This window comes from Dipodomys merriami, unplaced genomic scaffold (genome assembly GCF_024711535.1).
Source record: "Dipodomys merriami isolate MVZ:Mamm:240054 unplaced genomic scaffold, mDipMer1.0.p SCAF_32, whole genome shotgun sequence".
Taxonomy (NCBI): Eukaryota; Metazoa; Chordata; class Mammalia; order Rodentia; family Heteromyidae; genus Dipodomys; species Dipodomys merriami.
Window position 1 is genome coordinate 5,873,638 of NW_027204715.1, and position 12,890 is coordinate 5,886,527.

Consider the following 12,890-nt stretch of genomic DNA (forward strand, 5'->3'; position numbering starts at 1 on the left):
AATACTTGTGAATTAAAGCAATAGGTAAAATGTCAGTTGAAACAGAGCAGTAGTACAAAGGGTCATCAAGGGTCCCTGGCTCCTCTGTCAAATCGCACTTCAGACCCGGCCTTAATCCAATTTGACAGCTTCTCTCTAAACAACAACACCTCCTCCAGCACATTGGCCTTGATCATTCCCCAAACACCATCACCCATACTAACACACATCTCCCTGGATAACACAGAACTGATTTTATTGGAGTTGCAAACGACTTGGCTTTAAAACAAACAAAACCTTGTTTGTGGCTAGATGAAGCTATGAAATCTAGTTATGATGAATGAGATTTAAGTTGGGTGGGATTCCATGACAGCGTGTAACTAATGAGGTCTGATCTGCTTTGTCCCTTTTTTTCTGCCTCTAGATTCTTCCTGGAGCCTGATCGGATAGTTGAAATTCCAGGCACCATCTTGTACTCTTCAGGTCGCTTTGAGAATGTAAGCCAGGAGCAAAGGATGGTACTGGAAAAGCATCTAAATGCTAGTGACTCCGGCAGTCTTGTGATCATGTCCACTTGGTAAGAGTGATATGTACAAAGCAGATTTCTGAGGCTGTCTCTGAGGTTAATGATGGAGAATTAACAAAGAGTAAAAGCTACACTAAATATAGGAGCCTTGACAGGATAAAAGGGTAACTTGTGAAAGTATTTGTTTTCTCTGTCTCTCTTCTTCCCATTCCCCTTCCCTACTTTCCTCCCCCTGCTTCCTGGCTCCTGATATGAAATGCTCTATTCTTCAATACCTCCCCACCATGATGGACCGCTGACATTTCTTCCCAGTAGATGAGCTGGGCACGGCCCATACTGCAGCTCTTGAGAGTTAGCATTCCACACTGGTAGCTCTACTGGTTTGGGACATCAGAGGTTGACCTACCCCAGGCACTGCCCTGATGGATGAGCAGCAGTCCTACCTCTGTGACAGCTCTGTACCTGGGCCCAGTGATTTCTGAGAATCGTTGGAAATCAAGGTGATTTCAAAGATAGACAGGTTTCCACAGCTCGTGGTGTGCACCTACTGAATTAGAAACACTGAGGCTTGTCCTACCCTAAAAGGCAACCCAGGCCATGTTTCAATCTACTTCAGCCAAATCTGGGGCTGCAGAGGTATGCTGTGCTTGGTATGGAGGCAGAGAGCCCTGAGCAAACCCCATGAAGCCAGCGCCATATTCCCATAGAGGCCTTGGGCCCTCCCGTGCCATCTTCTGCTCTCAGAGTGTGGTGCAGAGCCTGTGATTGGGGGAGCAGCTGCAGACATCTCTGAAATGTCCTCAGAGTCATTGTCCCTTGTCTTAACAAATACCACCTGGCTTTCCCACTGGACCACAGACTAGACGTCATACTTTCTCTTTACAACCTGGCATGGCTGTGGAATTTCCAACTCTTTTAAGATCTGCTTCCTTTTGGATAACAAATTCCATCTTTAATTTTTCTCTCTTCCCTAAACCATGAAGAGAGCTTTTATTGAGAGCGTTCTTATGCTAAATACCCTAATTTGTTGTCCTGAAACTCTTAATTCCCAGGAGGCACAGGACACAAATGCGATCAGCCAGCTGTTCGCTACTTGGGCATATGAGTAGTCTTTCTTACTGTTTCAGTGTCTCCTTCCTCCTTTCTTGAACCGTATTAGAAAGATCTTCATTGCCCATATTTCTACCAGCATTCTGATTGGTTGAGAATATACCATGTAAACTTGTAATGTACAGCCATTAAAGAAACTGGCTAGTAAGTAGCAAGTAAAAACAGGGAAACAAGCAGGTGTGGATGATTTCTTCAGAAGTACTTGATGCATGATTAATGCTTATTTTATGAAATGGTGAATAGGAAAATCTTGGGCCAAAAATTCCAGAATGTTCTGCCATTAAAAGTTTGCTAATGTAAATCACATAATCAAAAGATTAAAGAAGAAAAAAAAATAAAATGATCTCAACAGCTGCAGTATGCTTTGTTCAAATTATACATGTATTTGTCATTTTAAAATATCTCATGGCTTTAAAGACAGAAGGGAATTTACCTAATTTGATAGACTGCCACAAAATCACCAAAAGCTCAGAAGAATTTAATTCAAAGAAGATTGAGACATATGTCTTTCTCATGAAAACTTTGTTTCAGCATGGAAATTATGACAGAAGATAGAAAAATGAACATGTTTTAATTGCAGGTGTTATAGTGAATGATCTTCAATTAACAAGAATTCAGCAGCCCCACATGAAAGATTTTCATGACAAATCCACAAAACAAAAGCTGATGACCCTAAATACGTATGTCCTAAATAAGTTGATAGATGAAGTGACTCAGTATATATCTCACATGCTCCCTAACTTTATCCTGTAATACAATGCAAAGAAATCACCAGCCACCATTTTGTAGAACTAAAACATAGGTACAAATCAAGCACAGAATTCTTTGAACAACAAGAAAATTTCTGTTGACTATGAGCAAGGCCAGTAGAAGTAATGTCAATATTATGTATAAAGGTACAGGAAGAAAGACTTTTAGATATTGACGGAGGACCAGGCAAAAAATAAGAGTCCATGAACACCCCACACAGGCTTGTAATAAAGGTGACCTATGGCTCACTCGGAACAATGGGGACTCAATAAGTGGTGCTGAGACAATTGATTAACCAAATGCAGAGTAATGGAATCGGGTGTCTCCTTCAAACCATTCATACAAGTAACTTCAAAGTAGATTAAGGCCAAAGTGAGAAATAAAACATTAAAACAGTTATGAGAACGGGTAAGGAGCTGCCTATGACCTCCAGGTAGGGAAGCAGTTCTTAAAATAAGATACAAAGACCAGCCATAAAGAAAACAAAAATCAATACAGCAAAACCACATTAAAAGTTTAGAACTTCTATATAATGATATACAGCTTAAAAGCAAACTGTAGCCAGAGGGAGTTTTTATCATACAAGTATCAAAAAATAGCAGCTAGTGTGTATTCTCCAAATCTTACTAACCCACTGAAAAGGTAGAAACAATAGGAAAATGTCCAAATATAAACAGGTGTTTTTCTTTTGTGAGTGTGTGTGTTTTTCTTTATATACAAAAATTAGATTAACAATGAAAAGTCAGACAATATAAACTATCTGTAAATAGTCTCAAGAACTTTAGAAGAACAAATATAACTATTATTCATTTGGGTAGTACTGGAGTTTGAGCTCAGGGCCTCTTGCTAACTAGGCAGGTTATCTACCACTTGAGCCTTACTTCCAGCCTGGAGATATAAATGGGGACAATCACTTGGCAAGGTATTTAAATCACTCTTGCAATATGTGAGATGAACATTTCCTAAGTTCACAGGACAAGGTTGCAGAGACACATGTAAAATACTGCCAGGTGATAGAAATTTTATAAACCAAAGTACCTTATCCCTGTGAGTTAGGGATACATACACAGTTGTCAAATAGCCCAGAAATGGCACACAATAAATGCATGGTTTCTGTCTATGAGGAGGAAAGGGAGAAGGCAGATTGTAGAGAAATAAACAAGGACCATCAACTTTTATCTGTGATCTGTTTTAACAGGAAAATGAAAAAATATATGAAGCAAACATCAAAATATTCTAAGATCAAACAGAGGTGGTAAGCACTCATTAGATTATTATCCTTTTCTGTATACTCAAAAGATTTCATAATTCAATTAAGAGGTTCATGGGAAATAAGGAAGTACAGATAGTCACGGAGGAAGCTCAGTAGAGTGGTTTCATCCTGAAGAGAAACAAACTGGTCACAGCTGGAGGGGTACGTGCACAGAGGGCTACATTTTAAAGTGGGTCATTCAGTGCATGTTTGTGTGTTGGTTAGAAAACCTCCATGGTGGGGATGAACTTGTCTCTGTGCAGAACAGAAACCACATAATCCCAGGAACAAAGGCCCTGGAAAGACACGAGGCAATAGAACTGTGTTTTGGAGAGAGCTGGCCCCTCCTGAATTGTCCTATGAGGGAGGAGCAGAGGGAACAGGCACAGGCAAGGAAGGATGTTTGCTGGTGAAGATGGACACTTGCTCCCTGGAGAACTTTTTCTTAAACCTGGTGAGGAGTTAGGGCTGGGTAGGATCCTTAGAACTGAGATGAGAATGATGAGTGGACAGAGTGGAATCCCATTCAAGGCACTTCCTGCGGAAGCAAACTACAATCTCCATGCTGCACAGAAAGAGGAGTGAGGCTCCTGACCAGCGTCCCAAAACTTGCCCCTCTGTGGGGTTCTCTCCAGCATCATTCAGCAGCTTGGACACAGAGTAGTTTCCCCAGACACCAGGAGGGGAGGAGCAAAATATTGAGCAAATTGGTTGCAAATTTGCAATGTTTTTGTTCATGTTTTGCTTTGGTTGTGCTGGGGTTCAAACTTGGAACCTCAGGCTTGCTAGACAAAGCAGCAGACCTCTACTATGTTGCTTTGGTTTGTTTTTCCAGGTAGGGTTTTTCCATGAGGCTTCTGACCAGCTTCAAAATGAGATCTTCCTATCTCCACCAGTAATGTAGTTGGAATTACAGGTACATGTCATCATACCTGGCCCAACAAGTGATTTTTTTCAGATGGTCATTCAGAGTAAGCTTACAGGGTGATACTGATAATGGTATTAATGGACTAGAGGAAGAGATGGGGTCTGAGAATGGTTTCAAGTGATACAGTATGTCCATAATAATGGAACTAAGGAGGAGCAGTAATGCTTGTTAAGGGTGAGGACCAATGGGGCTTAGATCAGAAGATCTGCACCTCAGCTGTGCGACCATTATTGGTATTAAGGTCTTCAAGAGGAATTTTTATAAATGAAGCAATGTAACATGAGCAAAACCATTTCGTAATTTTGAATAATGTTGTTCAGAGAGAATAGACCCCATAAAGTAAATCATAAGCTAATCACCACAAGTATCTTGGTAACAACTCCAAATTTTATGCTCTCTCTGCTGTCCCAAGCTTCCTGTACCAGATTCCATGCAGTTCTTTTTATAGATTGGCAACTAATGTGTATGAGTATTTCCTGCTGCCCAGGCTTTGATATAAAAGGCTTAATATCTCCCACGTTCCCCGTCTGATGACCATTGTTGCCACCGCTTTATTGACAATTAAAGAGGACCCAGACAGGTCCAGTGACTCCTTACCTCTGAACACGTAGGCGATATAGACAAGCTCTGAGGATTTCGAGACTGGTTCTTCCACATGACCTCCTGTACACGGGGTCCAAGATGGCAAATGTTTCCCATAAAGCTCTGTGAGGCAGCTGGACTCTATACAGCATGTAAATGAATTGTGTTCCAGTCACAATTTATTTACAAAAACAGGCCAGATTTACTCCAGATAACAATGTGCCCATCTTGGCTGTAGGACAGTGGTTCTAAAACTCAGAGGCTAGAGCATGCTTTAAAGTCTTGGGGAGGGCTATGCGAATCAGGCTGCTGTCCCACAACTTGTAAGTAAGTCTTGTCCTTTTGTCTGTCTGGAGGAGATGCTGATGCGCCCAGGAACCACACTTTGAGAACCACTAACCACAGGACAGTACCACACACAGACTGCCTGTGCTGAATGATAACAGTAATATAAGCTCTTGCCATTCTTCACTCTACCCATCCCCAGCCCCCTCAGCATCCCACATAGTCTTGAGGTACCAGCACTAGAATATGGCCATAGCTGATATCTGTTCTATGGAGAGAGCCCTCTTTTGGTCTTCTTGGGACTGTGGCTTCCAGAAGGCTCTTGGTTCTCAAAAAGATTTGCTTGTGGCATGAAAATAAAATGAATGACTAGATTGCTAGGTTACATTGTTTCCAACTGTTTTAAAATGTGACAAAAATACTAAGGATTTGGTTAAATTGCTCTAACTCAGAGAATGACATTGCCCAGCATGAGAAACTCATTGGTATTGTACAGAAGCTCATTTTTCCCCCAGTTGACATGTTTAAAAAAAATCTGCATTTTGAAGACAGTCCCAAGATATATCTGTGTCACATTAAATGGAGCCCGCCCTGAGTTAGGATTGTGCAAAAGAAATCCTTGCTGTCAGAAGATGGTTCCACAGACATGAGGAAGGAATGAAGTAGATGGTTTTAGGGTTTCAGAGAAGACACTGCTAGACATGAGAACACAGGGCTTAAAGGCTAGATCAAACTCCAGGACACATCTACAAATAAGTTGGGAAGAAGCTGCCACCTTTGGCTGGTTTCCTCTCAAGCTAAAAGGCCAAATGCACAGCTAAGATGAGGTCACTTAGAAGTCTCTCTATGGCTGAGCCACACGATACCAAGCACCTAGGGTTCCCTTTATTTAGGAAAACGGGTGTGAAATTAAAATATTTTCCAAAGTATTTTGAATTAGCCAAAGAAAACCTCATTGGGTTTGGAAGTGTGACTTTTCTTTTTGCCTAACTCTGGAAAGAAATGAGCACAGCCGAGGGGGCCCCCACCCAGCCTGCCTTACCCACGCATCCCTGTCTCCAGTGCCCAACTGTTCTTTTGAACTGACAAGACATCCCAGGCTTGCATTTTATTCCACAACAACAAACGTAAACTTAACTTCTGGATGCTTTTATTCCAAGTTTAATGGCTTACATTCCGGGTCAGTAAGCAGATGGAGTTGAAGTTGAAAATGTATAATTGCAGATAATAAACTGCAACATTAATATGCTTCTGTGAATGATAAGAGGGGATGTGAAAGCTGGAGTGGATTGGAAGACTCTTGCTCCCCTATTTCATCGCACGAATGAGGACACGCAGGCTGGGGTGGGAATGTGGCCCAACACAGCAGTTGGGGACCCAGGGTCTCCTGCTACATGAACCAGTCCTTCCACTGTATTCTGGCTCCACCGTCTGCATTAATTCCAAACTCAGGGGAGCTCTACTGTGTCCTGCCCTGCTTCACCTTCAAATGTATATGGGGGCAGGGGAATAGGGAGAAGGAAGGAGAGGGAGGGAAAAGGAAGAAGGGAGAGGGACGGGGAGAGAGGGACAGAGAGAAGGAGAAGGGAGGGAAGGAAGGAGAAAGAAACACACAGAGGGAAATAAAAACCCAGCGCTCTCTCATGGTGAATTTAGGAGCCTGAATCCTTCCATCTGGCAATCTGCCATTCCCACTGGGCTACTTTACCATCATGGTCCAACATAGTTAACAACAACAACAAATCCCAAGCAGAAGGAAAGAGAATGGGGAAAAAAGAAGAGAAGTAGATACTTTGACCAAAAAGACATGCCTCAGAAATTGCACACATATTTCCTTGGTCAGAACTTACTTAAATGATTAGACTTAGGTTCCCGGTAACCATGGGCCCACCTAAACATACTGTATGTTGTATACTTTAGAAGAAAGAATGGTCATGAGAGTCAGATAGATATGTCAGCCTTAGTTGACTGTCTGGTCATCCAAATATCTGTACCAACCATTGTTGTTACATCAAGAACTGGGACTCCTGCCCAAGAGAGATGAGTCCTGTCTCAAATTGGTTCTGCTTTCAAGTGAACTCCACACAGGATGCCCAGTCCTCCATAAGGCAGGCTTGCCACCAGAGACTGAAAGAAATGTTCAGTGGACCTATGAAAGCCAATGGGATAGAAATAGAAACTTCAATTGAAAAATGGAGGAGACATGGCTCAAGCAATAGAGTACTTGCCTAGTGTGCAGGAAATCCTTGTTGGTGTTAATCTCCAGTACAGGGGATTTGAGTCCTCTCCCAGGGGATCTCATATCCTTACCGGTTAACAACCTTTCTGAAGAGCCCTGCCCCAGGGTGCATTCAGTTAGTCCCTTTCTCTCTCAGTCAAGTGGATCTCAGCAGAGCACTCTGGAAGGAGATTCTTGTTTGTTGACTTCTGTGACCTCTCGCTTGCCCATGAGATTTGCTTTGGGGATCCATTAGACTTTGAGACCCCTCGGGTATGGGTAGCTTTTGCTATGTTCATCATTGCACGATGAACCTATTTGGTTGCTGGCTTAGGCTTTGCCACCTGGTTTCTTAGAACACACAATTTTCTCAAAAACTTAGCATGCAACTGCTATTTGAACCAAAAGTCAAGTTAATAGAATTCCCTTGAGAACTGTTCAGAAAAGCAATCTTGGTAGGAATTCTCTCATTCTAGATATCGAACTCCTAACAGATAAATCACTGGCAAAAAAAAAAAAAAAAAAAACCCTAGTAATCTCACTGGTGAATTCTACAAGACCATTAGAGGAGAACTAACACCCTAGTCCTCAAACTACTCCATAAAATGGAAAAGAAGGAATAATACAATGAAACTCATTCTAGGAAACCAATATTTTTCTGATACCAAAACTGATAAAGACAAACACAATAGAAAATTATACTCCAATTTCTTTTTATAATCCTAGAGCAAAAATCCTCAATAAAATCTTTGTAATCCAAATTCAACAACCTATTAAAAAGATAATATATCATGATCAATTCAGCATCATCTCAGGAATGCAAGGATAGTTTCATGTATGCAAATCAATAAATACAAATCCATATATAAATAAAAGCAAGGACAATAACCACAAAGTCATTTTAACAGATGCAGAAAACCTCTCACAAAATCCAACATACTTTCATGATAAGAGGGATAGAAGAATTACACTTCAAGTAAATAAAGGCCATATATGACAAAGCATATTGAATAGAAGAGACCAATCAATAGCATGTCAAAACCACCATCAGAAACAATGATATGATCACTTATTTATTTTAATCAATTACTATATAACATGTATTCATTAGGATTCTCCATAAAATAGAATAGTGCATATATAAACATATATATATATATATATATATATATATATATATATATATATTCATGGGCCTAAGAATAGATTGATTATACAAATTGGCTAATGTGATCATGAGAGTAAAACCTACAATCCACCATCTGCAGGGAAAGCAACCATGTAGTGTTCCATTTTAGAAATGAGAAATATAAATTACCAATTAGGTAAAAAGTCCTGACAGAATGATTTTATGGAGATCCACGTGGGTAATGATAACATATGGATGATATTTTATTGAAGGTGCAAGCGCAGGAAAGTGGACCAGTTAAACATTGTTTTCTTTGTCAAATGTACCCAAAATCTCTATCACATTTCTAAGATCATGGGGTCATATGGAACATGGCCCAATATTTATTGGATGTCCATGTGTATTTGCTTATTCTATTTAACAAATTTTATAGTACATTCCACTGTGTAATGAGACACTCTGGCCTCAACTTGTTGGTTTTCTTTACCAACTTTCATTTGAGAAGAGTGAGCTCCTCTCCCTGTCTCATGCCCTTTCGGTTTCCTCTGAGTCACCCCTTTCTTTACCTTGGTTTCAGTTCAGGGTGTGACTTGACTAAGTCCCAGCAGGACTCTTAGTTACCTAAAGATGACTGAGTGGTTCATAAGTTCCTTTGGAAAGCACCCAACTTCCAATATTTCCTTGAGCAAGTATCAGTCAAAACACATCAACCTTCTCAGCTTTGTGACCGTTTCTTCTTATGTTGGTCAGGGAATATGCTATACCTCCCAGGAAACTCCAGTGACAGTGCCATCAAATGCTTCCTTCTGAATGAGAAAGGTTACCTGTCTTTACCCACCTGAATCTGTGCCTTTGTTGCCGATGTCCAAATGCTTCATCTAAGTGGACAATATCAATATAGTCAGCTGGTTTCTTATAAAGATTATGTGAAGTATTCTATCTCCAGATACCATATTCTGCTACAAAGATAGGGGAATATACTGCTGTGTTTTCTGTACGTATGGTGTATAGCTTCTATATATGTAGTATATTCTGTAGTATATATGTAGATCTGAATTTACAGTGGAGTCTACAAAAGAAGTTCCTTTCTTAACTGGATGATGAAATTGGTGACTGCCCTGCACAAGGTCATCAGATACTCAAGTTTCTTTTTTTATTTTTCCATGTCTTGGTGATTTCCAGGACTTTGCATTTTATATTTCTTGCCACCACACCTGCTTTCAGGCATGCAGGAAGAGAAGCAAAGTGTTTGCATGCCTTTGTTTAGGAACAACTTGGAGGCGTCACCCATCACTTCTGTTCAGTCTCATCACTCAGAATTTCATTTCTTAGAATGGCATCATGCCCAGATGAGGGATTTTATTGTTACAAAAATAGGGAAGCCAACTCTGGAAGATGAGCAGTCTTTGTTTCACTATGAAAATAACTATCTATATCATTTTAATGTTTATCATATTATATATATGTATAACTGCAGTGTAGATAATCTGTTTATTTCTTAATGCCTTTTACTAGAGTATTAGTGCAACAGCCAATAGGGAATTCCTAGAATATTCCTTACCCCAGCCTTCACAGTAGTCTTATACTGTCTTTTGATTATCCCTCACTGGATTATGTCAGATCTGCATTTCCTTACATCCAAATTAATATTAACCTAATCAATAAGATTTCCCCTTCCAATATTAATAACTCTGTCAAGCAAATTCCAGTGATGAAATTTTATCCTCTGCTAAGCTTAGTTGCTAGTGACAAAGAATGAGAAGCTCGTATAGAGCAAAGGCCAGAGAAAATGGTCTCAATTTTTTTGCCCTGTGCTTTAGGCAAGAGACCAGTATTTGAAGGACTGTTCATTGGAGACTTTATGGAACTCATCAACATCAGGAGAGGGGTTTTCTCTGTGGCCTTACAGAGAAGATCAGAGAAGAACACAGGGCAGAAAATAACAGCAAAGAGAACACTTCTTTTTTTGTAATCCTGGAAAATTCTTACACCTAAGAATGTCCCTTAAGAAGCTTATGGTATGGTCACCACTCTGCATATCACAGAGCTCAGAGTATGGGCACCACTCTTCCTAAACAAGGGATCATAGGTTTCTCTGTTGACAGAGTCAGTGTTCCTGGTGGGTAGTAGCAGCAATGTGGCTTCCCACTCTTTTTCCTGATAGCAGACATGGAAAGTTGGAGCCAGACAGAGCCAGACGGAACCAGACAGGGGAAGGTGGGCAGCAGAGGTAGAGGAGCTCTCTAACTGAGGTGGAGGTTGATGTGAAGGACTCTGCTAAGGTCTTTCAGAAGTAATTTACAGAAGATGCTTTGTAGTAGTGAGCTAATTCCCAGAAATCAGATCCCGTAATTTTCCTTTACATTTCCAAGATATGAACCATCTGGATGGTGCTAAATATTCAGAACATTTGAAAGAAAGAAACTCCCAAATAAGACATGAAAGAATGACAATTCCCGAAAGAAGGGAAACCAATATCCGACATAAAAATCGACTTTGCTTAGAAATAAAATAACAATGGGTCATTGCTTCCTCTACCAAACTGACAAACATGATCAAACACACGTTTTACCTTTCATTTGTAAAGGTAAGCTTATGCAAACTTATGAAGAGAAGTAGTACTAGTTCAATATGTGCATACTATTTTACTCCAAATTAATTTAAAAAATAAAACTGTAAGGGTTTTGAAAAATATGAAATAGCTATAAGGGTTTCAATACAAAATACATTTTATCTTATCCATTGCATAGCTACAATAGAGCCACTTAAATCCTACTGTATATACTTATTTGCTACTGTATACAGAGAAGAGTGATTATCACATTCTAAATGAGGGCTCTCCTTATTTGTAAAATTTTGACATTGAACCTGTGCCCTCTCTGTGTGTGGAACAAGAACACACAGTTATGCTTATATCATCTTCACCAATTACATTTCCATGGTCTCGGAATTATAACTCCCATTATCCCTGAGGCACAGATTGGGAGAGATGCCCAAGTGGATGGAAGCTTTCTCTTTCCATGTAAGCTCCCAGGGCCAGGGCTAGCTCAGGGGGCTCACTGCCAAAGAGGAATCTGAGACAGTTAGCTTCAGGCTTGGGAAAACCCCACTAATGGTTGGGACATCCACTCAATTGTTCCTCTTAGGTTTCTTCTATATGTGTGTGTATACACATGTATAAATAATATATAAGATAATAATATGTAAATATATAAATAATGCATAAACAAACATTTACATATATAAAAATAAGTATATATTTTCTTTGTTTAAAACCATCTCTTTCTAGGTCATTTCCCTGGCTAGCTATTTCACCATTCCTCACCTTGAATTTTCTAGGTTGATCTAGATCAAGCTGCTAATAGTTAACATTTTTTATTTTCATAAAAATCACTTTTATATTTCATTATACCTAAGGTACCACAATCTAGATGAAAAATAGTTTTTTATAGTTAACTGACTACCCTGCTCTGGAAGGCATGCTGAGCCAAGCTACATGGACCTTGGGCAATGCGTGCCTGTGACACAAATTGGTTGCTTTTTACCAGAATATTTTTAGAATAATACTTGTGCACTTATCAATCTAAGCCTTCAATTTAGAGGAGCAGGTTATAGTACATTGAAATTATATCTAAAATGGTACACACCCACACACCCACACTCTCCTCCCCGCACCCCACACACATGGAGTTTTCTCCTGGCTTCAATTTAAAATATTAATCATGAAAAAAGAAAAAATAGATCACTTCTACAACATTTAATAAACTGATTTCATTTTTTTGATTTTTCAAAATAGAATTGAATGCAAAATGTCAAAAGCTGTAGATGACTGGAAATCATGCGAAAACACAAAGTATAATTTTACCATTCATGTTTCATGTGGGCAGAAGGAGAGAAGGAAGTTGAGTTGGCAGCTGTCAGCGGCTCAGCATCAGAAGCGGAAACAGACTTGTCCATACATTCGACATCCTTCAAGTCTATCCCCCATCACTGTCTTTGGGATGCCTACCTATTTGATGTAAACATGTTCATCCCCTCTCCCAGAAGCCCAGCTCCCTGACTGAACTGTATTTTTTTTTCCAGAACATGACTTTCCTTCTAACAAACTACAGATACAGTTTGATTTAAGAA